The 25,295-nt window shown below is 51.9% G+C and overlaps 1 non-coding gene across 11 annotated transcripts; it reads right to left on the reverse strand.

Moving 5' to 3' along the window:
* Nucleotides 1-266: 266 nt before the first annotated feature.
* LOC783509 (cancer/testis antigen 2-like) lies at nucleotides 267-22,963 on the reverse strand. 11 transcript variants are annotated; one of them, XR_009493461.1, is made up of 12 exons: nucleotides 22,754-22,963; nucleotides 22,299-22,659; nucleotides 21,681-21,806; nucleotides 17,032-21,464; nucleotides 16,388-16,513; nucleotides 11,741-16,173; nucleotides 11,097-11,222; nucleotides 6,450-10,882; nucleotides 5,806-5,931; nucleotides 1,161-5,591; nucleotides 517-642; nucleotides 267-302 (listed from the first exon to the last, which is right to left on the reverse strand). It is a non-coding gene; the product is annotated as a cancer/testis antigen 2-like (transcript). The 11 variants fall into 11 exon arrangements; XR_009493462.1 differs by lacking the exon at nucleotides 22,754-22,963 and having other exon boundaries at nucleotides 16,388-16,510; nucleotides 22,299-22,735; XR_009493463.1 differs by lacking the exon at nucleotides 22,754-22,963 and having other exon boundaries at nucleotides 11,097-11,219; nucleotides 22,299-22,735.
* Nucleotides 22,964-25,295: the final 2,332 nt, after the last annotated feature.

Raw genomic sequence — 25,295 nt, forward strand, 5'->3', positions numbered from 1 at the left:
TCAGAGACAGCACAAAAGCTCAGTTTTATTTTCTGCAGTTAACAATCACCAAACAACTATGTAGACACTGAGCCCCAAAAGCAGCACAGACATAAGATGAAGCCCGATCAAAGTACTGCAGAAAGCAATGCCCTGGGGAAAGACCACCTGAAGCTAGGGCACATAGGCTAGGTTTAAACCCCTCTTCTGTGCCGAGAAACAGGGGCCCCAAAGTGCTGCAAGGACCGCATCACCAGGGAAAGCTGCTCCAGACAGAAGCGATGGACCTCTGGAGCAGGCCAGGGTCTTCAGCAGTCAATCGGCTGAAAGGGAGGGAAAATGTCATTCAACTTTCCTCCGAGAAGGAGGAAGAGGAGCACGTCCTCCCTCCGTTCCCGCACACCGACAAGCCCAGAGCACCACACTTTTCCTTTAGGCTTAACCGTCCGTTATGGCTCCTCCTGGGCCCAGACTGGCCTTGGCCACCACCCACCACCCACCACCCTCTCCCCGGCCCTGGACCCCTTTAGAACTCACAGAACCAGCATGCGGCCATTAACGTCGAGCTCCTTCCGAATCGGCCCTCGCAGTTGGGTACGTACAGTCAGGAAGTGGCGGGCAAGGCCCGCATCCACGTATGATGCGAAAGGCACAGTGAGGCTGCTGGTGGACATGAGGTTAAGGCACCAACCGCATTTCTCATTTTGCCTGTACGTCGGGATCCCTGCCCACTGAGACCCGCTTTCTCCCACAAGGAGGCCGCCTAGAAAGTCCGGACCTCTCAGCCTATACCCTGAGTTACACCCCGGATATCACTGCACGACCCTCTGGGACCCTTCAGGTTGCTTTTCCTCACCACCATCCACACTATTCATTTTGCCTGTACCACAGGCTCCCTGCTCACGGAAACACGCATTCTACCACAAGGCCACTGGCAGACACCGTGGATATCACCTCCCGACTCTCTGGTTCCCTTCAGGGTGCTTTTCCTCACTGTCTTCCCCTCACAGCCAGACCACCCCTCACCCATATCCTCCAGCCCCCCAGAGTTCGCTCCTCCTACACTTTAGCACCACTTGTAACCGCCCCCCCACCCCGCCCCCGCCCCCGCCAAACCACCCCTAGCTCACATCCTGGCCCCCGCGGCCGCCTGGCCCGCTGGGGTTCCTGGAATAGGATACAACTGGATGGCTCGATTACTCAGAACTGCGGCTCCAGGTGGAGTATCTCCACCAGGCCCTGGAGCGTGTGATGGCCCCGGGATGTGCGGAATGGCAGCAGCTGCACCACCTGACTCTCCTGCAGCGCTGGGGCCTCTGGGACCAGCCAGGTCACCAGCGCCTCCATGAACTCCACGGCTGACGGCATCACCAGGGCCAGCTGGGTCGTCAGGGTCATCCTGGCCACCAGCACCACCCGGCTGGCTGCAGCTACCACGTGCTGTGCCCACTGCAAATTCCACGGCACCTGGGTGTTCATCGGCTGCCCTGCTGGCTCCTCCACCGTGCGCGTCGGACTCCATCTTGAACCCTCTCCCGCTCCCTCCGCAGCCGGAAAGACTGAACCCTCCCTACAGAACCCAGGCGTGTACTGCGACCTGCAGCTCAGCATAGGCAGAGCGCCTGCGCACACTCACCCTGGTCCTGCCTCTCGATTGGTTCCCACCGAACATTCGTTCCCGCGGTGACTGCAGGCTCTCGGGCAATGGACGCCCCCGGCTAAAATTTCATGCGTTAGTGTGCCGTGTCGCCCCCTTCCGCCTGTGCGGACACACACCCATGTGGTCTGGGTGCTCTAAGTCAGCCCTGCCTTGGCCCGGAGACCTGGTAAACGGCTTAGTGGTGATGCCTCTGGGTGTGTGTGTGGGGGAGGGGGGTGGGGGGCACCTCCTTAGTGCGCATGGTCAGGCAGACACTGCCACACTCTGCAGCGCACGTGACTGTTTCTGGTCCAAGCCTGCAAACCCCAAGTGAGCCCTGGTCCCTGTGCACCTCCAAGTCTGTGCCGTTGCCAACCTGGCCACGCTCACAGGTGACCATCCTGCTGAGCGCAGATCCTTGTCATCAACTTCCGGAAGGCAGTGGGGCCCCTTTGTGTCACGCCTGGTCTGTCCCTCTGGTGTCCCACACGGAGCTGACGTGTGCATTCGTGTGTCTCTAGGTAGGTGCAACACATGGGCATCTGCCTGTCCATGTCTGTGTGTGTGTGTGTGTGCCCGAGAAAGATAGGCAGTGCCTATGCACAGGTGCTAGCACATGTGTGTGTACCTGTGTGTGAGAGAGCATGTGGTCAGGTGCATGCACATGGGAGTATAAGTGTGTTTGTGCACAGGGTCATGCACATGGGGGGGGTGTGCGTGTGTGTGTGTGAGACAGAGAGCACGTGTCAGAGGCATGCAGATTGGCATCTCTGTGTGCTTTGTTCATGCGCAGGTGCCTTTGCATGGTGGTGGATGGGGAACCGGTCCTGGAGTCCTGAGACTAGGGATGCGGAGTGGACTGTGCTTAGCTGCCTGAGGAGGGAAGCGAGGACTACTGTTGGACTCACTGGAGATGGCATGGGGCTGGGCCTCTTGGGGCTGCAGGCACACAGACGGCATGGAGTCCAGGCTAGGGGCTTACCCAGACCCGCCAGAAGCACCGGTGCGAACAGCCTCACACAGGGCTGCCGGAAGGACAGTGGCCTCCAGGAAACCCCTAGTCGCATGGCCTCTGCTGGCACAACTCTCACGGGCCTTCCCTCTCCAGGAACAAGGTCGTGTAGCTCTCCGGAGGGCTGTAGCTGCCAGGTGCCCTCAACTGGAAGGTGACCCTGTGTCTGCTGGCCTGCTGGGTGCTGGTCTATGTCTGTGTCTGGAAGGGGTCAAGTCAACAGACACAGTGCTGCTGGGGGCGATGACGGGGCTCGGGCGCCACTATCTGATAGGGGGTGTGCGTCTGCCGGGGAACCACTGGTGCCACGGGAGGCGAGTGGATCAGGGCCACTGCCCGAGGAGGGGACAGGTTACTTCAATCAGTCCGCTTGATCCTCACTGCCTGGCTGGATAGGCCTCTCGGTGGCCTCCAAATCGAAGGCCAGCAGCCGTCCCCACCCACAGTGTAGGGATTCGATTTTCCTCCATTATCACCTTTAGTTGTAGGAGTTTTGTAGGTGACCTTGATCAGATTAAGAAAGTCTGTTTGTAGTCCTAGGTTTCCAAGAGTTTTTAAGATAGTGGTTCTCGAATATCGTCAAATGCTTTTGCGGCATCTATCCAAATGATCATATGGGTTTTCTCCTGTGTTTTCTTCATGTGATGAATAACGCTGGTTGAAGATATTTTAATGCATAACCAATCCTTCATTCTTGGGATAGATCTTTTTTGGTCCTAATGCTTTATATATTGCTGGATTAATTTTGCTAACATTTCATTTTTTTTTTTTTTTTTGCTTAATGAAGAATATTGTTCTATAATTTTCTTTTCTTGCAGTGTCTTCATCCAATTTTGGTATTGTGGAAGGCTGGCCCCATAATGATTTGAGAACTGTTAAATCTCCTCTATGAAAGAATTTGTATGGGTTTGGTGATATTTCTCCTTTATGTATTTCATAGGATTCACTACTTAAGTCACATGGGCCTGGAGTTTTCTGTTCCAAATCTTTGATAGACCTAGGGATTATCTAGGGTTTTCACTTTCTTTTTGAGTTAGTTTTGGGAATTTTGGTCATTCAAGGAATTTGTTGATTTCATCTATTTTTGCAAATGTTTTTGGCTTTCCTCTTTTTACATTTATTTATTTATTTAAATTGGAGGCTCATTACTTTACAATATTGTTCTGGTTTTTGCCATACATTGACATGAGTCAGCCATGTGTGTACATGTGTCCCACATTCTGAATCCCACTCCCACTTCCCTCCCTATCCAATTCCTCAGGGTCATCCCGGTGCACCGGCCCTGAGCGCCCTGTCTCACGCATCGAACCTGGACTGACGATCTATTTCTCGTGTGGTAATATACATGTTTCAATGCGATTGTCTCAAATCATCCCACCCTCGCCTTCTCCCAAACAGCCCAACAGCCTGTTCTTTATCTCGGTGTCTCTTTTGCTGTCTTGCATATAGGGTCATCCTTACCATCTTGCTAAATTCGACATATATGCATTACTATACCGTATTGGCGTTTTTCTTTGTGACTTACTTCACCCTGTATAAAAGGCTCCAGTTTCATCCACCTCGTTAGAGCTGATTCCAGTGTGTTCTTTTTAATAGCCATCCAACCATCTCATCCTCCATCGTCCCCTTATCTTCCTGCCTTCAATCGTTCCCAGCATTAGGGGCTTTGCCAGTGAGTCACCTCTTCAAATCAGGTGGCCAAAGTGTTGGAGCTTTCATTTTAAAAGAAATCAGTTAAAACGCATAAATTGGAAAGAAAGAAAGAACTGTGTATTTATTTACAGACAAAATGATTGTCTATGGATGAAGTCCAGTGGGACGTAGAAAAGAGCTATTACAATTAATTAGTGAGTAGAGCAAGGTTTCAGGGTTCACGGATACCCTTGAGAGGACTTGGACTGCAAGGAGAACAGACCAGTCAATCCTAAAGGAAGTCAACCCTGAATATTCATTGGACGGACTCATGCTGATCCTGAAGCTCCTATACTTTGGCTACCTGATGTGAAGGGCCAACTACCTGGAAGAGACCCTGATGCTGGGGAAGACTGAAGGCAACAGGAGAAGGGGGAGACAGAGGATGAGATGGGTAGATAGCATAACCCACTCAATGGACATGAACTGGAGTAAATTCCAGGAGATAGTGGAGGACAAAGGAGTCTGGTATGCTACAGTCCATGGGGGCACAAATAGTTGGCCATGAATTATAGACTGAAGAAACAACATCCTTCAGGTGTTAAATGAAAAGTGAAAAGTGCACTTGCTCTGTGGAGTCCAACTCCTTGCAAGCCCATGAATTGTAGCCTGCAAGCTCCACTGTCCAGGATTTCTCCAGGCAAAAATACTGGAGTGGATTGCCATTACCTTCTCCAGAGGATATTCACAACCCGGAGTTTGAACCCGGTCTACCACACTGCAGGCAGATTCTTTACCATCTGAGCCACCAGGGAAGGCCTCTGGTAACTCTTAACATTTAATATAACTATAAAATCATAAAATACTCCAAAATTATTACCGAATGACAGTATACAACTTTCTTATTCTCCCACTTCTTACATTGTCTTCAATTACGTTGTAGTCCTCGAACACTTGGATCTCAGAACCTCCCCTCCAACTGAAAGACACATGCAGTATGAGGAAGTGCAGAAGCTAAAAATAAAGTCAGAGACAGCACAAAAGCTCAGTTTTATTTTCCGCAGTTAACAATCACCAAACAACTATGTAGACACTGAGCCCCCAAAAGCAGCACAGACATAAGATGAAGCCCGATCAAAGTACTGCAGAAAGCAACGCCCTGGGGAACGACGCCTGAAGCTAGGGCACATAGGCTAGGTTTAAACCCCTCTTCTGTGCCGAGAAACACGGCCCCCAAAGTGCTGCAAGGACCGCATCACCAGGGAAAGCTGCTCCAGACAGAAGACGATGGAGTTCTGGAGCAGGCCAGGGTCTTCAGCAGTCAATCGGCTGAAAGGGAGGGAAAATGTCATTCAACTTTCCTCCGAGAAGGAGGAAGAGGAGCACGTCCTCCCTCCGTTCCCGCACACCGACAAGCCCAGAGCACCACACTTTTCCTTTAGGCTTAACCGTCCGTTATGGCTCCTCCTGGGCCCAGACTGGCCTTGGCCACCACCCACCACCCACCACCCTCTCCCCGGCCCTGGACCCCTTTAGAACTCACAGAACCAGCATGCGGCCATTAACGTCGAGCTCCTTCCGAATCGGCCCTCGCAGTTGGGTACGTACAGTCAGGAAGTGGCGGGCAAGGCCCGCATCCACGTATGATGCGAAAGGCACAGTGAGGCTGCTGGTGGACATGAGGTTAAGGCACCAACCGCATTTCTCATTTTGCCTGTACGTCGGGATCCCTGCCCACTGAGACCCGCTTTCTCCCACAAGGAGGCCGCCTAGAAAGTCCGGACCTCTCAGCCTATACCCTGAGTTACACCCCGGATATCACTGCACGACCCTCTGGGACCCTTCAGGTTGCTTTTCCTCACCACCATCCACACTATTCATTTTGCCTGTACCACAGGCTCCCTGCTCACGGAAACACGCATTCTACCACAAGGCCACTGGCAGACACCGTGGATATCACCTCCCGACTCTCTGGTTCCCTTCAGGGTGCTTTTCCTCACTGTCTTCCCCTCACAGCCAGACCACCCCTCACCCATATCCTCCAGCCCCCCAGAGTTCGCTCCTCCTACACTTTAGCACCACTTGTAACCGCCCCCCCACCCCGCCCCCGCCCCCGCCAAACCACCCCTAGCTCACATCCTGGCCCCCGCGGCCGCCTGGCCCGCTGGGGTTCCTGGAATAGGATACAACTGGATGGCTCGATTACTCAGAACTGCGGCTCCAGGTGGAGTATCTCCACCAGGCCCTGGAGCGTGTGATGGCCCCGGGATGTGCGGAATGGCAGCAGCTGCACCACCTGACTCTCCTGCAGCGCTGGGGCCTCTGGGACCAGCCAGGTCACCAGCGCCTCCATGAACTCCACGGCTGACGGCATCACCAGGGCCAGCTGGGTCGTCAGGGTCATCCTGGCCACCAGCACCACCCGGCTGGCTGCAGCTACCACGTGCTGTGCCCACTGCAAATTCCACGGCACCTGGGTGTTCATCGGCTGCCCTGCTGGCTCCTCCACCGTGCGCGTCGGACTCCATCTTGAACCCTCTCCCGCTCCCTCCGCAGCCGGAAAGACTGAACCCTCCCTACAGAACCCAGGCGTGTACTGCGACCTGCAGCTCAGCATAGGCAGAGCGCCTGCGCACACTCACCCTGGTCCTGCCTCTCGATTGGTTCCCACCGAACATTCGTTCCCGCGATGACTGCAGGCTCTCGGGCAATGGACGCCCCCGGCTAAAATTTCATGCGTTAGTGTGCCGTGTCGCCCCCTTCCGCCTGTGCGGACACACACCCATGTGGTCTGGGTGCTCTAAGTCAGCCCTGCCTTGGCCCGGAGACCTGGTAAACGGCTTAGTGGTGATGCCTCTGGGTGTGTGTGTGGGGGAGGGGGGTGGGGGGGCACCTCCTTAGTGCGCATGGTCAGGCAGACACTGCCACACTCTGCAGCGCACGTGACTGTTTCTGGTCCAAGCCTGCAAACCCCAAGTGAGCCCTGGTCCCTGTGCACCTCCAAGTCTGTGCCGTTGCCAACCTGGCCACGCTCACAGGTGACCATCCTGCTGAGCGCAGATCCTTGTCATCAACTTCCGGAAGGCAGTGGGGCCCCTTTGTGTCACGCCTGGTCTGTCCCTCTGGTGTCCCACACGGAGCTGACGTGTGCATTCGTGTGTCTCTAGGTAGGTGCAACACATGGGCATCTGCCTGTCCATGTCTGTGTGTGTGTGTGTGTGCCCGAGAAAGATAGGCAGTGCCTATGCACAGGTGCTAGCACATGTGTGTGTACCTGTGTGTGAGAGAGCATGTGGTCAGGTGCATGCACATGGGAGTATAAGTGTGTTTGTGCACAGGGTCATGCACATGGGGGGGGGTGTGCGTGTGTGTGTGTGAGACAGAGAGCACGTGTCAGAGGCATGCAGATTGGCATCTCTGTGTGCTTTGTTCATGCGCAGGTGCCTTTGCATGGTGGTGGATGGGGAACCGGTCCTGGAGTCCTGAGACTAGGGATGCGGAGTGGACTGTGCTTAGCTGCCTGAGGAGGGAAGCGAGGACTACTGTTGGACTCACTGGAGATGGCATGGGGCTGGGCCTCTTGGGGCTGCAGGCACACAGACGGCATGGAGTCCAGGCTAGGGGCTTACCCAGACCCGCCAGAAGCACCGGTGCAAACAGCCTCACACAGGGCTGCCGGAAGGACAGTGGCCTCCAGGAAACCCCTAGTCGCATGGCCTCTGCTGGCACAACTCTCACGGGCCTTCCCTCTCCAGGAACAAGGTCGTGTAGCTCTCCGGAGGGCTGTAGCTGCCAGGTGCCCTCAACTGGAAGGTGACCCTGTGTCTGCTGGCCTGCTGGGTGCTGGTCTATGTCTGTGTCTGGAAGGGGTCAAGTCAACAGACACAGTGCTGCTGGGGGCGATGACGGGGCTCGGGCGCCACTATCTGATAGGGGGTGTGCGTCTGCCGGGGAACCACTGGTGCCACGGGAGGCGAGTGGATCAGGGCCACTGCCCGAGGAGGGGACAGGTTACTTCAATCAGTCCGCTTGATCCTCACTGCCTGGCTGGATAGGCCTCTCGGTGGCCTCCAAATCGAAGGCCAGCAGCCGTCCCCACCCACAGTGTAGGGATTCGATTTTCCTCCATTATCACCTTTAGTTGTAGGAGTTTTGTAGGTGACCTTGATCAGATTAAGAAAGTCTGTTTGTAGTCCTAGGTTTCCAAGAGTTTTTAAGATAGTGGTTCTCGAATATCGTCAAATGCTTTTGCGGCATCTATCCAAATGATCATATGGGTTTTCTCCTGTGTTTTCTTCATGTGATGAATAACGCTGGTTGAAGATATTTTAATGCATAACCAATCCTTCATTCTTGGGATAGATCTTTTTTGGTCCTAATGCTTTATATATTGCTGGATTAATTTTGCTAACATTTCATTTTTTTTTTTTTTTTTGCTTAATGAAGAATATTGTTCTATAATTTTCTTTTCTTGCAGTGTCTTCATCCAATTTTGGTATTGTGGAAGGCTGGCCCCATAATGATTTGAGAACTGTTAAATCTCCTCTATGAAAGAATTTGTATGGGTTTGGTGATATTTCTCCTTTATGTATTTCATAGGATTCACTACTTAAGTCACATGGGCCTGGAGTTTTCTGTTCCAAATCTTTGATAGACCTAGGGATTATCTAGGGTTTTCACTTTCTTTTTGAGTTAGTTTTGGGAATTTTGGTCATTCAAGGAATTTGTTGATTTCATCTATTTTTGCAAATGTTTTTGGCTTTCCTCTTTTTACATTTATTTATTTATTTAAATTGGAGGCTCATTACTTTACAATATTGTTCTGGTTTTTGCCATACATTGACATGAGTCAGCCATGTGTGTACATGTGTCCCACATTCTGAATCCCACTCCCACTTCCCTCCCTATCCAATTCCTCAGGGTCATCCCGGTGCACCGGCCCTGAGCGCCCTGTCTCACGCATCGAACCTGGACTGACGATCTATTTCTCGTGTGGTAATATACATGTTTCAATGCGATTGTCTCAAATCATCCCACCCTCGCCTTCTCCCAAACAGCCCAACAGCCTGTTCTTTATCTCGGTGTCTCTTTTGCTGTCTTGCATATAGGGTCATCCTTACCATCTTGCTAAATTCGACATATATGCATTACTATACCGTATTGGCGTTTTTCTTTGTGACTTACTTCACCCTGTATAAAAGGCTCCAGTTTCATCCACCTCGTTAGAGCTGATTCCAGTGTGTTCTTTTTAATAGCCATCCAACCATCTCATCCTCCATCGTCCCCTTATCTTCCTGCCTTCAATCGTTCCCAGCATTAGGGGCTTTGCCAGTGAGTCACCTCTTCAAATCAGGTGGCCAAAGTGTTGGAGCTTTCATTTTAAAAGAAATCAGTTAAAACGCATAAATTGGAAAGAAAGAAAGAACTGTGTATTTATTTACAGACAAAATGATTGTCTATGGATGAAGTCCAGTGGGACGTAGAAAAGAGCTATTACAATTAATTAGTGAGTAGAGCAAGGTTTCAGGGTTCACGGATACCCTTGAGAGGACTTGGACTGCAAGGAGAACAGACCAGTCAATCCTAAAGGAAGTCAACCCTGAATATTCATTGGACGGACTCATGCTGATCCTGAAGCTCCTATACTTTGGCTACCTGATGTGAAGGGCCAACTACCTGGAAGAGACCCTGATGCTGGGGAAGACTGAAGGCAACAGGAGAAGGGGGAGACAGAGGATGAGATGGGTAGATAGCATAACCCACTCAATGGACATGAACTGGAGTAAATTCCAGGAGATAGTGGAGGACAAAGGAGTCTGGTATGCTACAGTCCATGGGGGCACAAATAGTTGGCCATGAATTATAGACTGAAGAAACAACATCCTTCAGGTGTTAAATGAAAAGTGAAAAGTGCACTTGCTCTGTGGAGTCCAACTCCTTGCAAGCCCATGAATTGTAGCCTGCAAGCTCCACTGTCCAGGATTTCTCCAGGCAAAAATACTGGAGTGGATTGCCATTACCTTCTCCAGAGGATATTCACAACCCGGAGTTTGAACCCGGTCTACCACACTGCAGGCAGATTCTTTACCATCTGAGCCACCAGGGAAGGCCTCTGGTAACTCTTAACATTTAATATAACTATAAAATCATAAAATACTCCAAAATTATTACCGAATGACAGTATACAACTTTCTTATTCTCCCACTTCTTACATTGTCTTCAATTACGTTGTAGTCCTCGAACACTTGGATCTCAGAACCTCCCCTCCAACTGAAAGACACATGCAGTATGAGGAAGTGCAGAAGCTAAAAATAAAGTCAGAGACAGCACAAAAGCTCAGTTTTATTTTCCGCAGTTAACAATCACCAAACAACTATGTAGACACTGAGCCCCCAAAAGCAGCACAGACATAAGATGAAGCCCGATCAAAGTACTGCAGAAAGCAACGCCCTGGGGAACGACGCCTGAAGCTAGGGCACATAGGCTAGGTTTAAACCCCTCTTCTGTGCCGAGAAACACGGCCCCCAAAGTGCTGCAAGGACCGCATCACCAGGGAAAGCTGCTCCAGACAGAAGACGATGGAGTTCTGGAGCAGGCCAGGGTCTTCAGCAGTCAATCGGCTGAAAGGGAGGGAAAATGTCATTCAACTTTCCTCCGAGAAGGAGGAAGAGGAGCACGTCCTCCCTCCGTTCCCGCACACCGACAAGCCCAGAGCACCACACTTTTCCTTTAGGCTTAACCGTCCGTTATGGCTCCTCCTGGGCCCAGACTGGCCTTGGCCACCACCCACCACCCACCACCCTCTCCCCGGCCCTGGACCCCTTTAGAACTCACAGAACCAGCATGCGGCCATTAACGTCGAGCTCCTTCCGAATCGGCCCTCGCAGTTGGGTACGTACAGTCAGGAAGTGGCGGGCAAGGCCCGCATCCACGTATGATGCGAAAGGCACAGTGAGGCTGCTGGTGGACATGAGGTTAAGGCACCAACCGCATTTCTCATTTTGCCTGTACGTCGGGATCCCTGCCCACTGAGACCCGCTTTCTCCCACAAGGAGGCCGCCTAGAAAGTCCGGACCTCTCAGCCTATACCCTGAGTTACACCCCGGATATCACTGCACGACCCTCTGGGACCCTTCAGGTTGCTTTTCCTCACCACCATCCACACTATTCATTTTGCCTGTACCACAGGCTCCCTGCTCACGGAAACACGCATTCTACCACAAGGCCACTGGCAGACACCGTGGATATCACCTCCCGACTCTCTGGTTCCCTTCAGGGTGCTTTTCCTCACTGTCTTCCCCTCACAGCCAGACCACCCCTCACCCATATCCTCCAGCCCCCCAGAGTTCGCTCCTCCTACACTTTAGCACCACTTGTAACCGCCCCCCCACCCCGCCCCCGCCCCCGCCAAACCACCCCTAGCTCACATCCTGGCCCCCGCGGCCGCCTGGCCCGCTGGGGTTCCTGGAATAGGATACAACTGGATGGCTCGATTACTCAGAACTGCGGCTCCAGGTGGAGTATCTCCACCAGGCCCTGGAGCGTGTGATGGCCCCGGGATGTGCGGAATGGCAGCAGCTGCACCACCTGACTCTCCTGCAGCGCTGGGGCCTCTGGGACCAGCCAGGTCACCAGCGCCTCCATGAACTCCACGGCTGACGGCATCACCAGGGCCAGCTGGGTCGTCAGGGTCATCCTGGCCACCAGCACCACCCGGCTGGCTGCAGCTACCACGTGCTGTGCCCACTGCAAATTCCACGGCACCTGGGTGTTCATCGGCTGCCCTGCTGGCTCCTCCACCGTGCGCGTCGGACTCCATCTTGAACCCTCTCCCGCTCCCTCCGCAGCCGGAAAGACTGAACCCTCCCTACAGAACCCAGGCGTGTACTGCGACCTGCAGCTCAGCATAGGCAGAGCGCCTGCGCACACTCACCCTGGTCCTGCCTCTCGATTGGTTCCCACCGAACATTCGTTCCCGCGATGACTGCAGGCTCTCGGGCAATGGACGCCCCCGGCTAAAATTTCATGCGTTAGTGTGCCGTGTCGCCCCCTTCCGCCTGTGCGGACACACACCCATGTGGTCTGGGTGCTCTAAGTCAGCCCTGCCTTGGCCCGGAGACCTGGTAAACGGCTTAGTGGTGATGCCTCTGGGTGTGTGTGTGGGGGAGGGGGGTGGGGGGGCACCTCCTTAGTGCGCATGGTCAGGCAGACACTGCCACACTCTGCAGCGCACGTGACTGTTTCTGGTCCAAGCCTGCAAACCCCAAGTGAGCCCTGGTCCCTGTGCACCTCCAAGTCTGTGCCGTTGCCAACCTGGCCACGCTCACAGGTGACCATCCTGCTGAGCGCAGATCCTTGTCATCAACTTCCGGAAGGCAGTGGGGCCCCTTTGTGTCACGCCTGGTCTGTCCCTCTGGTGTCCCACACGGAGCTGACGTGTGCATTCGTGTGTCTCTAGGTAGGTGCAACACATGGGCATCTGCCTGTCCATGTCTGTGTGTGTGTGTGTGTGCCCGAGAAAGATAGGCAGTGCCTATGCACAGGTGCTAGCACATGTGTGTGTACCTGTGTGTGAGAGAGCATGTGGTCAGGTGCATGCACATGGGAGTATAAGTGTGTTTGTGCACAGGGTCATGCACATGGGGGGGGGTGTGCGTGTGTGTGTGTGAGACAGAGAGCACGTGTCAGAGGCATGCAGATTGGCATCTCTGTGTGCTTTGTTCATGCGCAGGTGCCTTTGCATGGTGGTGGATGGGGAACCGGTCCTGGAGTCCTGAGACTAGGGATGCGGAGTGGACTGTGCTTAGCTGCCTGAGGAGGGAAGCGAGGACTACTGTTGGACTCACTGGAGATGGCATGGGGCTGGGCCTCTTGGGGCTGCAGGCACACAGACGGCATGGAGTCCAGGCTAGGGGCTTACCCAGACCCGCCAGAAGCACCGGTGCGAACAGCCTCACACAGGGCTGCCGGAAGGACAGTGGCCTCCAGGAAACCCCTAGTCGCATGGCCTCTGCTGGCACAACTCTCACGGGCCTTCCCTCTCCAGGAACAAGGTCGTGTAGCTCTCCGGAGGGCTGTAGCTGCCAGGTGCCCTCAACTGGAAGGTGACCCTGTGTCTGCTGGCCTGCTGGGTGCTGGTCTATGTCTGTGTCTGGAAGGGGTCAAGTCAACAGACACAGTGCTGCTGGGGGCGATGACGGGGCTCGGGCGCCACTATCTGATAGGGGGTGTGCGTCTGCCGGGGAACCACTGGTGCCACGGGAGGCGAGTGGATCAGGGCCACTGCCCGAGGAGGGGACAGGTTACTTCAATCAGTCCGCTTGATCCTCACTGCCTGGCTGGATAGGCCTCTCGGTGGCCTCCAAATCGAAGGCCAGCAGCCGTCCCCACCCACAGTGTAGGGATTCGATTTTCCTCCATTATCACCTTTAGTTGTAGGAGTTTTGTAGGTGACCTTGATCAGATTAAGAAAGTCTGTTTGTAGTCCTAGGTTTCCAAGAGTTTTTAAGATAGTGGTTCTCGAATATCGTCAAATGCTTTTGCGGCATCTATCCAAATGATCATATGGGTTTTCTCCTGTGTTTTCTTCATGTGATGAATAACGCTGGTTGAAGATATTTTAATGCATAACCAATCCTTCATTCTTGGGATAGATCTTTTTTGGTCCTAATGCTTTATATATTGCTGGATTAATTTTGCTAACATTTCATTTTTTTTTTTTTTTTTGCTTAATGAAGAATATTGTTCTATAATTTTCTTTTCTTGCAGTGTCTTCATCCAATTTTGGTATTGTGGAAGGCTGGCCCCATAATGATTTGAGAACTGTTAAATCTCCTCTATGAAAGAATTTGTATGGGTTTGGTGATATTTCTCCTTTATGTATTTCATAGGATTCACTACTTAAGTCACATGGGCCTGGAGTTTTCTGTTCCAAATCTTTGATAGACCTAGGGATTATCTAGGGTTTTCACTTTCTTTTTGAGTTAGTTTTGGGAATTTTGGTCATTCAAGGAATTTGTTGATTTCATCTATTTTTGCAAATGTTTTTGGCTTTCCTCTTTTTACATTTATTTATTTATTTAAATTGGAGGCTCATTACTTTACAATATTGTTCTGGTTTTTGCCATACATTGACATGAGTCAGCCATGTGTGTACATGTGTCCCACATTCTGAATCCCACTCCCACTTCCCTCCCTATCCAATTCCTCAGGGTCATCCCGGTGCACCGGCCCTGAGCGCCCTGTCTCACGCATCGAACCTGGACTGACGATCTATTTCTCGTGTGGTAATATACATGTTTCAATGCGATTGTCTCAAATCATCCCACCCTCGCCTTCTCCCAAACAGCCCAACAGCCTGTTCTTTATCTCGGTGTCTCTTTTGCTGTCTTGCATATAGGGTCATCCTTACCATCTTGCTAAATTCGACATATATGCATTACTATACCGTATTGGCGTTTTTCTTTGTGACTTACTTCACCCTGTATAAAAGGCTCCAGTTTCATCCACCTCGTTAGAGCTGATTCCAGTGTGTTCTTTTTAATAGCCATCCAACCATCTCATCCTCCATCGTCCCCTTATCTTCCTGCCTTCAATCGTTCCCAGCATTAGGGGCTTTGCCAGTGAGTCACCTCTTCAAATCAGGTGGCCAAAGTGTTGGAGCTTTCATTTTAAAAGAAATCAGTTAAAACGCATAAATTGGAAAGAAAGAAAGAACTGTGTATTTATTTACAGACAAAATGATTGTCTATGGATGAAGTCCAGTGGGACGTAGAAAAGAGCTATTACAATTAATTAGTGAGTAGAGCAAGGTTTCAGGGTTCACGGATACCCTTGAGAGGACTTGGACTGCAAGGAGAACAGACCAGTCAATCCTAAAGGAAGTCAACCCTGAATATTCATTGGACGGACTCATGCTGATCCTGAAGCTCCTATACTTTGGCTACCTGATGTGAAGGGCCAACTACCTGGAAGAGACCCTGATGCTGGGGAAGACTGAAGGCAACAGGAGAAGGGGGAGACAGAGGATGAGATGGGTAGATAGCATAACCCACTCAATGGACATGAACTGGAGTAAATTCCAGGAGATAGTGGAGGACAAAGGAGTCTGGTATGCTACAGTCCATGGGGGCACAAATAGTTGGCCATGAATTATAGACTGAAGAAACAACATCCTTCAGGTGTTAAATGAAAAGTGAAAAGTGCACTTGCTCTGTGGAGTCCAACTCCTTGCAAGCCCATGAATTGTAGCCTGCAAGCTCCACTGTCCAGGATTTCTCCAGGCAAAAATACTGGAGTGGATTGCCATTACCTTCTCCAGAGGATATTCACAACCCGGAGTTTGAACCCGGTCTACCACACTGCAGGCAGATTCTTTACCATCTGAGCCACCAGGGAAGGCCTCTGGTAACTCTTAACATTTAATATAACTATAAAATCATAAAATACTCCAAAATTATTACCGAATGACAGTATACAACTTTCTTATTCTCCCACTTCTTACATTGTCTTCAATTACGTTGTAGTCCTCGAACACTTGGATCTCAGAACCTCCCCTCCAACTGAAAGACACATGCAGTATGAGGAAGTGCAGAAGCTAAAAATAAAGTCAGAGACAGCACAAAAGCTCAGTTTTATTTTCCGCAGTTAACAATCACCAAACAACTATGTAGACACTGAGCCCCCAAAAGCAGCACAGACATAAGATGAAGCCCGATCAAAGTACTGCAGAAAGCAACGCCCTGGGGAACGACGCCTGAAGCTAGGGCACATAGGCTAGGTTTAAACCCCTCTTCTGTGCCGAGAAACACGGCCCCCAAAGTGCTGCAAGGACCGCATCACCAGGGAAAGCTGCTCCAGACAGAAGACGATGGAGTTCTGGAGCAGGCCAGGGTCTTCAGCAGTCAATCGGCTGAAAGGGAGGGAAAATGTCATTCAACTTTCCTCCGAGAAGGAGGAAGAGGAGCACGTCCTCCCTCCGTTCCCGCACACCGACAAGCCCAGAGCACCACACTTTTCCTTTAGGCTTAACCGTCCGTTATGGCTCCTCCTGGGCCCAGACTGGCCTTGGCCACCACCCACCACCCACCACCCTCTCCCCGGCCCTGGACCCCTTTAGAACTCACAGAACCAGCATGCGGCCATTAACGTCGAGCTCCTTCCGAATCGGCCCTCGCAGTTGGGTACGTACAGTCAGGAAGTGGCGGGCAAGGCCCGCATCCACGTATGATGCGAAAGGCACAGTGAGGCTGCTGGTGGACATGAGGTTAAGGCACCAACCGCATTTCTCATTTTGCCTGTACGTCGGGATCCCTGCCCACTGAGACCCGCTTTCTCCCACAAGGAGGCCGCCTAGAAAGTCCGGACCTCTCAGCCTATACCCTGAGTTACACCCCGGATATCACTGCACGACCCTCTGGGACCCTTCAGGTTGCTTTTCCTCACCACCATCCACACTATTCATTTTGCCTGTACCACAGGCTCCCTGCTCACGGAAACACGCATTCTACCACAAGGCCACTGGCAGACACCGTGGATATCACCTCCCGACTCTCTGGTTCCCTTCAGGGTGCTTTTCCTCACTGTCTTCCCCTCACAGCCAGACCACCCCTCACCCATATCCTCCAGCCCCCCAGAGTTCGCTCCTCCTACACTTTAGCACCACTTGTAACCGCCCCCCCACCCCGCCCCCGCCCCCGCCAAACCACCCCTAGCTCACATCCTGGCCCCCGCGGCCGCCTGGCCCGCTGGGGTTCCTGGAATAGGATACAACTGGATGGCTCGATTACTCAGAACTGCGGCTCCAGGTGGAGTATCTCCACCAGGCCCTGGAGCGTGTGATGGCCCCGGGATGTGCGGAATGGCAGCAGCTGCACCACCTGACTCTCCTGCAGCGCTGGGGCCTCTGGGACCAGCCAGGTCACCAGCGCCTCCATGAACTCCACGGCTGACGGCATCACCAGGGCCAGCTGGGTCGTCAGGGTCATCCTGGCCACCAGCACCACCCGGCTGGCTGCAGCTACCACGTGCTGTGCCCACTGCAAATTCCACGGCACCTGGGTGTTCATCGGCTGCCCTGCTGGCTCCTCCACCGTGCGCGTCGGACTCCATCTTGAACCCTCTCCCGCTCCCTCCGCAGCCGGAAAGACTGAACCCTCCCTACAGAACCCAGGCGTGTACTGCGACCTGCAGCTCAGCATAGGCAGAGCGCCTGCGCACACTCACCCTGGTCCTGCCTCTCGATTGGTTCCCACCGAACATTCGTTCCCGCGATGACTGCAGGCTCTCGGGCAATGGACGCCCCCGGCTAAAATTTCATGCGTTAGTGTGCCGTGTCGCCCCCTTCCGCCTGTGCGGACACACACCCATGTGGTCTGGGTGCTCTAAGTCAGCCCTGCCTTGGCCCGGAGACCTGGTAAACGGCTTAGTGGTGATGCCTCTGGGTGTGTGTGTGGGGGAGGGGGGTGGGGGGGCACCTCCTTAGTGCGCATGGTCAGGCAGACACTGCCACACTCTGCAGCGCACGTGACTGTTTCTGGTCCAAGCCTGCAAACCCCAAGTGAGCCCTGGTCCCTGTGCACCTCCAAGTCTGTGCCGTTGCCAACCTGGCCACGCTCACAGGTGACCATCCTGCTGAGCGCAGATCCTTGTCATCAACTTCCGGAAGGCAGTGGGGCCCCTTTGTGTCACGCCTGGTCTGTCCCTCTGGTGTCCCACACGGAGCTGACGTGTGCATTCGTGTGTCTCTAGGTAGGTGCAACACATGGGCATCTGCCTGTCCATGTCTGTGTGTGTGTGTGTGTGCCCGAGAAAGATAGGCAGTGCCTATGCACAGGTGCTAGCACATGTGTGTGTACCTGTGTGTGAGAGAGCATGTGGTCAGGTGCATGCACATGGGAGTATAAGTGTGTTTGTGCACAGGGTCATGCACATGGGGGGGGGTGTGCGTGTGTGTGTGTGAGACAGAGAGCACGTGTCAGAGGCATGCAGATTGGCATCTCTGTGTGCTTTGTTCATGCGCAGGTGCCTTTGCATGGTGGTGGATGGGGAACCGGTCCTGGAGTCCTGAGACTAGGGATGCGGAGTGGACTGTGCTTAGCTGCCTGAGGAGGGAAGCGAGGACTACTGTTGGACTCACTGGAGATGGCATGGGGCTGGGCCTCTTGGGGCTGCAGGCACACAGACGGCATGGAGTCCAGGCTAGGGGCTTACCCAGACCCGCCAGAAGCACCGGTGCGAACAGCCTCACACAGGGCTGCCGGAAGGACAGTGGCCTCCAGGAAACCCCTAGTCGCATGGCCTCTGCTGGCACAACTCTCACGGGCCTTCCCTCTCCAGGAACAAGGTCGTGTAGCTCTCCGGAGGGCTGTAGCTGCCAGGTGCCCTCAACTGGAAGGTGACCCTGTGTCTGCTGGCCTGCTGGGTGCTGGTCTATGTCTGTGTCTGGAAGGGGTCAAGTCAACAGACACAGTGCTGCTGGGGGCGATGACGGGGCTCGGGCGCCACTCTCTGATAGGGGGTGTGCGTCTGCCGGGGAACCACTGGTGCCACGGGAGGCGAGTGGATCAGGGCCACTGCCCGAGGAGGGGACAGGTTACTTCAATCAGTCCGCTTGATCCTCACTGCCTGGCTGGATAGGCCTCTCGGTGGCCTCCAAATCGAAGGCCAGCAGCCGTCCCCACCCACAGTGTAGGGATTCGATTTTCCTCCATTATCACCTTTAGTTGTAGGAGTTTTGTAGGTGACCTTGATCAGATTAAGAAAGTCTGTTTGTAGTCCTAGGTTTCCAAGAGTTTTTAAGATAGTGGTTCTCGAATATCGTCAAATGCTTTTGCGGCATCTATCCAAATGATCATATGGGTTTTCTCCTGTGTTTTCTTCATGTGATGAATAACGCTGGTTGAAGATATTTTAATGCATAACCAATCCTTCATTCTTGGGATAGATCTTTTTTGGTCCTAATGCTTTATATATTGCTGGATTAATTTTGCTAACATTTCATTTTTTTTTTTTTTTTTGCTTAATGAAGAATATTGTTCTATAATTTTCTTTTCTTGCAGTGTCTTCATCCAATTTTGGTATTGTGGAAGGCTGGCCCCATAATGATTTGAGAACTGTTAAATCTCCTCTATGAAAGAATTTGTATGGGTTTGGTGATATTTCTCCTTTATGTATTTCATAGGATTCACTACTTAAGTCACATGGGCCTGGAGTTTTCTGTTCCAAATCTTTGATAGACCTAGGGATTATCTAGGGTTTTCACTTTCTTTTTGAGTTAGTTTTGGGAATTTTGGTCATTCAAGGAATTTGTTGATTTCATCTATTTTTGCAAATGTTTTTGGCTTTCCTCTTTTTACATTTATTTATTTATTTAAATTGGAGGCTCATTACTTTACAATATTGTTCTGGTTTTTGCCATACATTGACATGAGTCAGCCATGTGTGTACATGTGTCCCACATTCTGAATCCCACTCCCACTTCCCTCCCTATCCAATTCCTCAGGGTCATCCCGGTGCACCGGCCCTGAGCGCCCTGTCTCACGCATCGAACCTGGACTGACGATCTATTTCTCGTGTGGTAATATACATGTTTCAATGCGATTGTCTCAAATCATCCCACCCTCGCCTTCTCCCAAACAGCCCAACAGCCTGTTCTTTATCTCGGTGTCTCTTTTGCTGTCTTGCATATAGGGTCATCCTTACCATCTTGCTAAATTCGACATATATGCATTACTATACCGTATTGGCGTTTTTCTTTGTGACTTACTTCACCCTGTATAAAAGGCTCCAGTTTCATCCACCTCGTTAGAGCTGATTCCAGTGTGTTCTTTTTAATAGCCATCCAACCATCTCATCCTCCATCGTCCCCTTATCTTCCTGCCTTCAATCGTTCCCAGCATTAGGGGCTTTGCCAGTGAGTCACCTCTTCAAATCAGGTGGCCAAAGTGTTGGAGCTTTCATTTTAAAAGAAATCAGTTAAAACGCATAAATTGGAAAGAAAGAAAGAACTGTGTATTTATTTACAGACAAAATGATTGTCTATGGATGAAGTCCAGTGGGACGTAGAAAAGAGCTATTACAATTAATTAGTGAGTAGAGCAAGGTTTCAGGGTTCACGGATACCCTTGAGAGGACTTGGACTGCAAGGAGAACAGACCAGTCAATCCTAAAGGAAGTCAACCCTGAATATTCATTGGACGGACTCATGCTGATCCTGAAGCTCCTATACTTTGGCTACCTGATGTGAAGGGCCAACTACCTGGAAGAGACCCTGATGCTGGGGAAGACTGAAGGCAACAGGAGAAGGGGGAGACAGAGGATGAGATGGGTAGATAGCATAACCCACTCAATGGACATGAACTGGAGTAAATTCCAGGAGATAGTGGAGGACAAAGGAGTCTGGTATGCTACAGTCCATGGGGGCACAAATAGTTGGCCATGAATTATAGACTGAAGAAACAACATCCTTCAGGTGTTAAATGAAAAGTGAAAAGTGCACTTGCTCTGTGGAGTCCAACTCCTTGCAAGCCCATGAATTGTAGCCTGCAAGCTCCACTGTCCAGGATTTCTCCAGGCAAAAATACTGGAGTGGATTGCCATTACCTTCTCCAGAGGATATTCACAACCCGGAGTTTGAACCCGGTCTACCACACTGCAGGCAGATTCTTTACCATCTGAGCCACCAGGGAAGGCCTCTGGTAACTCTTAACATTTAATATAACTATAAAATCATAAAATACTCCAAAATTATTACCGAATGACAGTATACAACTTTCTTATTCTCCCACTTCTTACATTGTCTTCAATTACGTTGTAGTCCTCGAACACTTGGATCTCAGAACCTCCCCTCCAACTGAAAGACACATGCAGTATGAGGAAGTGCAGAAGCTAAAAATAAAGTCAGAGACAGCACAAAAGCTCAGTTTTATTTTCCGCAGTTAACAATCACCAAACAACTATGTAGACACTGAGCCCCCAAAAGCAGCACAGACATAAGATGAAGCCCGATCAAAGTACTGCAGAAAGCAACGCCCTGGGGAACGACGCCTGAAGCTAGGGCACATAGGCTAGGTTTAAACCCCTCTTCTGTGCCGAGAAACACGGGCCCCAAAGTGCTGCAAGGACCGCATCACCAGGGAAAGCTGCTCCAGACAGAAGACGATGGAGTTCTGGAGCAGGCCAGGGTCTTCAGCAGTCAATCGGCTGAAAGGGAGGGAAAATGAAATTCAACTTTCCTGCCGAGAAGGAGGAAGAGGAGCATGTCCTCCCTCTGTTCCCGCACACCGACAAGCCCAGAGCACTACACTTTTCCTTTAGGCTTAACCCGTCCATTATGGCTCCTCCTGGGCCCAGACTGGCCTTGGCCACCACCCAGCACCCACCACCCTCTCCCCGGCCCTGGACCCCTTTAGAACTCACAGAACCATCATGCGGCCATTAACGTAGAGCTCCTTCCGAATCCGCCCTCGCAATTGAGTACGTGTAGTCAGGAAGTGGCGGGCAAGGTCCGCTTCCGCGTGTGATGAGAAAGGCACACTGAGGCTTCTGGTGGACATATGGTTAAGGCACCATCCGCATTTCTCATTTTGCCTGTACGTCAGGATCCTTGCTCCCTGAGGCCTGCCTTCTCGCACAAGGAGGCCGCCTAGAAAGTCCGGACCTTTCAGCCTATACTCTGAGTACACCCTGGATATCACTGCACAACCCTCTGGATCCCTTCAGGTTGCTTTTCCTCACTACCATCTGCACCACACATTTTGCCTGTACGACAGGCTCCCTGCTCACGGAAACATGCCTTCTACCACAAGGCCACTGCCAGACACCCTGGATATCACTGCCCGACTCTGTGGTTCCTTTCAGGTTGCTTTTCCTCAATATCTTCCACTGGCAGCCAGACCACCCCTGACCCATATCCTCCAGCCCCCCAGAGTACCCTCCTCCTACACTCTAGAACCACTTGCAACCCCCCAAACCACCCCTAGTCCACACCCGGCCCCCTCGGCTGCCTGGCCCACCATGGTTCCTGGAATAGGATACAACTGGAGGATTCGGTTACTCAGAACTGCAGCTCCAGGTGCAGCGCCTTCACCAGGCCCTGGAGCGTGTGATGGCCCCGGGATCTGCGGAATGGCGCCGGCTGCACCACCTGACTCTCCTGCAGCGCTGGGGCTTCTGGGACCAGCCAGGACACGAGCGCCTCCATGAACTCCACGACTCACGGCGTAACCAGGGCAAGCTGGGTCTCTAGGGTCATCCTGGCCACCAGCGCCACCAGGCTTGCTGCAGCTGCCCTGTGCTGTGCCCGTTGCAAATTCCACGGCACCTGGGTCTTCATCTGCTGGACTGCTGGCTCCTCCACCGTGCGCGTCAGACTCCATCTTGAACCCTCTCCCCCAACCTGCGGAGCGGGAAAGACTGAACCCTCTCTACAGAACCCAAGCATGTACTGAGACCTGCAGCTCAGCATAGGCAGAGCGCCTGCGCACACTCACCCTGGTCCTGCTTCTCGATTGGTTCCCACCGAGCATTCGTTCCCATGATGACTGCAGGCTCTCGGGCAATGGACGCCCCCTGCTGAAATTTCATGCGTTAGTGTGCCGTGTCGCCCCCTTCCGCCTGTGCAGACACACACCCATGTGGTCTGGGTGCTCTAAGTCAGCCCTGCCTTGGCCCGGAGACCTGGTAAACGGCTTAGTGGTGATGCCTCAGGGGGCGTGGGGAGGGGCGGGGGGCAGCTCCTCAGTCCGCATGCTCAAGCAGACACTGCCACACTTTGCAGCCCACGTGACTGTTTCTGGTCCAAGCCTGCAAACCCCAAGTGAGCCCTGGTCCCTGTGCACCTCCAAGTCTGTGCCGTTGCCAACCTGGCCACCCTCACAGGTGACCATCCTGCTGAGCACAGGTCCTTGCCATGAACTTCTGGAAGGCAGTGGGGCCCCCTTGTGTCACGCCTGGTCTGTCCCTCTGGTGTCCACACGAAGCTCATGTGCGAATTTGTATGTCTCTAAGTAAGTGCAACACATGGGCATCTTCCTGTCCATGTCTGTATGTGTGTGTGCCCGAGAAAGATAGTGCCTATGCACAGGTGCTAGCACATGTGTGTGTACCTGTGTGTGAGAGAGCATATGGTCAGGTGCATGCACATGGGAGTATAAGTGTGTTTGTGTACAGGGTCATGCACTTGGGTGTGTGTGTGTGTGTGTGTGTGTGTGTGAGACAGAGAGCACGTGTCAGAGGCATGCAGATTGGCATCTCTGTGTGCTTTGTTCATGCACAGGTGCCTTTGCAAGGTGGTGGATGGGGAACCGGTCCTGGAGTCCTGAGACTAGGGATGCAGAGTGGACTGTGCTTGGCCGCCTGAGGAGGGAAGCAAGGACTACTGTTGGACTCACTGGAGACGGCATGGGGCTGGGCCTCTTGGGGCTGTAGGCACACAGACGGCATGGAATCCAGGCTAGGGGCTTACCCATGCCCGCCAGAAGCACCGGTGTGAACAGCCTCACACAAGGGCTGCTGGAAGGACCATGGCCCTCAGGAAACCCCTAGTCGCATGGCCTCTGCTGGCACAACTCTCACGGGCCTTCCACCTCCAGGAACAAGGTCTTCTAGCTCTCTGGAGGGCTGTAGCTGCCAGGTGCCCTCAACTGGGAGGTGACCCTGTGTCTGCTGGCATGCTGGGTGCTGGTCTATTTCTGTGTCTGGAAGGGGTCAAGTCAACAGACACAGTGCTGCTGGGGGCGATGACGGGGCTCGGGTACCACCATCTGATTGATGGTGTGCATCTGCCGGGGAACCATTGGTGCCACGGGAAGTGAGTGGATCAGGGCCACTGCCCAAGGAGGGGACAGGTACTTCAATCAGTCCACTTGATTCTCACTGCCTGGCTGGATAGGCCTCTCAGTGGCCTCCAAATCGAAGGCCAGCAGCCTTCCCCACCCACAGTTGTAGGGATTAGATTTTCCTCCATTATCACCTTTAGTTGGAGGAGTTTTGTAGGTGACCTTGATCAGACTAAGAAAGTCTGTTTGTAGTCCTAGGTTTCCAAGAGTTTTTAAGATAGTGGTTCTCGAATATTGTCAAATGCTTTTGTGGCATCTATCCAAATGAACATATGGTTTTTCTCCTGTGGTTTCTTCATTGATGAATAATGCTGGTTGAAGATATGTTAATGCATAACCAATCTTTCATTCTTGGGATAGATCTCTTTTGGTCCTAATGCTTTATATATTGCTGGATTAAATTTGCTAACATTTCATTTTTTTGCTTAATGAAGAATAAGTTCTATAGTTTTCTTTTCTTGCAATGTCTTCAACCAGTTTTGGTATTTTGGAAGGCTGGCCTCATAATTATTTGAGAACTGTTTAATCTCCTCTACTTTATGAAAGAATTTGTATGGAATTGGTGATATTTCTCCTTTATGTGTTTCATAGCATTCACTACTTAAGTCACATGGGCCTGTAGTTTTCTGTTCCAAATCTTTGATAGACCTAGGGATATCTAGGGTTTTTACTTTCTTCTTGAGTTAGTTTTGGGCATTTTGGTCATTCAAGGAATTTGTTGATTTCATCTATTTCTGCAAATTTTTTTGGCTTTCCTCTTTTTACATTTATTTATTTATTTTAATCGGAGGCTCATTACTTTAGAATATTGTTCTGGTTTTTGCCATACATTGACATGAATCAGCCATGTGTGTACATGTGTCCCACATTCTGAATCCCACTCCCACTTCCCTCCCTATCCAATTCCTCAGGGTCATCCCGGTGCACCGGCCCTGAGCTCCCTGTCTTATGCATCGAACCTGGACTGACAATCTATTTCTCTTGTGGTAATATATATGTTTCAAAGCTATTGTCTCAAATCATCCCACCCTCACCTTCTCCCAAACAGTCCAAAAGCATATTCTTTATCTCTGTGTGTCTTTTGCTTTCTTGCATATAGGGTCATCGTTACCATCTTTCTAAATTCGATACATGTGCATTATTATACCGTACTGGCATTTTTCTTTGTGACTTACTTCACCCTGTATAAAAGGCT

Source organism: Bos taurus, chromosome X, assembly GCF_002263795.3.
Source record: "Bos taurus isolate L1 Dominette 01449 registration number 42190680 breed Hereford chromosome X, ARS-UCD2.0, whole genome shotgun sequence".
Taxonomy (NCBI): Eukaryota; Metazoa; Chordata; class Mammalia; order Artiodactyla; family Bovidae; genus Bos; species Bos taurus.